The following is a 2,500-nucleotide window of genomic DNA, read 5'->3' on the forward strand; positions in this document are numbered from 1 at the left end:
CCCCCCCTATATATACATATTGCACAAGGAGCTTGGTGACAGCAACACCCATTGCTTTCCCTGAGGATGTATATTTCTTAGTATGCGCACGGCGTCGAGGCACAGGTGAAGCCAACGGCGCTAGTTTCTGCGCCCTATGTCGAGGAAAATCAAGGCAACGGGCTAGTGTATGGGCACAACGTCGAGGAGACTCAAGGAGATGGGGCTATTTTTCAGGTCACCGTTCGAGAAATCAAGGCAACGTGTTGGGGGGGATGGCCTCTTTCATGGGTCGTGGGGCTTGGCTTGGCTTGCCTCGTGTGTGCTCGATACAGCCTCACGATTCTTATTTGCCCATCAACCATGCCGGGCACCTATGAGAATGAGACCCCATGGTACCCCCTATATATACATATTGCACAAAGAGCTTGGTGACAGGAACAGACATTGATTTCCCTGATGATGCATAATTTTTGGACACACACGACTTGGGGGCGAGGGGACACGGGAGTGGGGCGCCAATGGGGGGCGTTTTGGCCCCATTTTCGTCAAGAGCGGGCGTCTTGGCCATGCCTCGAGCGTGCCAGCCTCGAGAGCCTTGGGCGCTGGACATCCTTGGGGCGCCAATGGGCAGCAGTCCCATGGTTCCCCTATATATACATATTGCACAAAGAGCTTGGTGACAGGAACAGATATTGATTTGCCCAGGGATGCATAATTGTGCGAAATCGTCCATAACTCGCTCGAATTAATTCGGATTGACACAAAATTTTGTAGGGATGCTTTTTATTATAAATGAAAAGCTTTGAAATGAAAAAAAAAAACAAAATGTCATGTTTGAGGCGTAAATGTTTGTGTCCTATCCTTGGTCACGCCTTGAAGCGTTGGTTCCCTACTTGTTGGAATGTCGCTCAAATCAAGTAGGAATGCCATTGAAACATTGTGTGGGTCATTGTTAACATAGACGAATGGACTTGAAATGAAAATATATCATATTTGGGTTTTTGTCCCTGTCGCCTGGTGATAGGCAGGCAGATAAGGCTTTTAGGTATTCATAGGTGGCTTAGATGAACTCGAAAGAACACGAGTTGATCGGATTGGAACTCATATATTCAATTTACTATGTACTAAGTAGGAACTACACTTTGCTCCCTTCATCGTTTGACTTGCTTAGAAATCTGCTCATGGTTTGTCAAGGCCCCTTGTTCCTTAGACCGATGAGGATGGGATTGGGTTGCTCATGGGCATGTGTGTGGCAAGATGCCTTGTTCCATTGGTCGTTCATGGGTGTTCGTGTACGAAGTAAACTTGTTCCCTTGGTCGTTCATGGGGTTGTGTGTGGGAAGAAGCCTTCTTCACTTGGTCGTTCATGTGTGTTTGTTTGGGAGGTAGCCTTGTTCCCTTGGTCGTTCATGGGAATGTGTGTGGCAATACGCATTGTTCCTTGGTCGTTCATACCCTTGTTCCCTTGGTCGTTCATGGGTCTGTGTGTGGGAAGAGGCGTTGTTCACTTGGGTAGCCTGCTTGCCTTGCCAGCCCCATATGCATTGTTCCCTTGGTCGTTAGTGGATGGGTTTGTGTGTGGCATGGTGCCTTGTTCCCTTGTGTGGCCTGACTGCTTGGCTTGACATGACCTAGCCTTGCCAGCCTCACATCCATTGTTCACTTGGTCGTTCATGGGCATGTGTGTGGCAAGGTGCCTTGTTCCCTTGGTCGTTCATGGGGTTGTGTGTGGGAAGAAGCCTTGTTCCCTTGGTCGTTCATGTGTGTTTGTTTGGGAGGTAGCCTTGTTCCCTTGGTCGTTCATGGGAATGTGTGTGGCAATACGCATTGTTCCTTGGTCGTTCATACCCTTGTTCCCTTGGTCGTTCATGGGTCTGTGTGTGGGAAGAGGCGTTGTTCCCTTGGTCGTTCGTTCATGGGTTTGTGTGTGGCAAGGTGCCTTGTTCCCTTGTGTAGCCTGACTGCTTGGCTTGACATGACCTAGCCTTGCCAGCCTCACATCAATTGTGTAGCCTGACTGCTTGGCTTGCCGTGACCTAGCCTTGCCAGCCTCACATCCATTGTTCCCTTGGTCGTTCATGCAAGGGTCTGTGTGTGGCAAGGTTGCCTTGTTCCCTTGGTCGTTAATGGGCATGTGTGTGGCAAGGTGCCTTGTTCCCTTGGTCGTTCATGGGCATGTGTGCGGCAAGGTGCCTTGTTCCCTTGGTCGTTCATGGGCATGTGTGCGGCAAGGTTGCCTTGTTCCCTTGGTCGTTCGTGGATGGGTTTGTGTGTGGCAAGGTGCCTTGTTCCCTTGGGTGGCTTGCCTTGCCAGCCTCGCTTGCTTAGGTTTCCCAACACACCTGTCGGGCACCAAGGGTGGTATTAGTCCCCATGTACCCCCTATATATACATAATGCACAAAGAGCTTGGTGACAGGAACAGACATTGATTAGCCCGAAGATGTATAATTCCCAACACCATGCCTTGTTCGTCATACACGCTTCTGGGCACCAAGTGGTGGTAGTCCCCCATGGGC

This window comes from Lactuca saligna, unplaced genomic scaffold (genome assembly GCF_052625555.1).
Source record: "Lactuca saligna cultivar CGN05327 unplaced genomic scaffold, ASM5262555v1 scaffold_107, whole genome shotgun sequence".
Taxonomy (NCBI): Eukaryota; Viridiplantae; Streptophyta; class Magnoliopsida; order Asterales; family Asteraceae; genus Lactuca; species Lactuca saligna.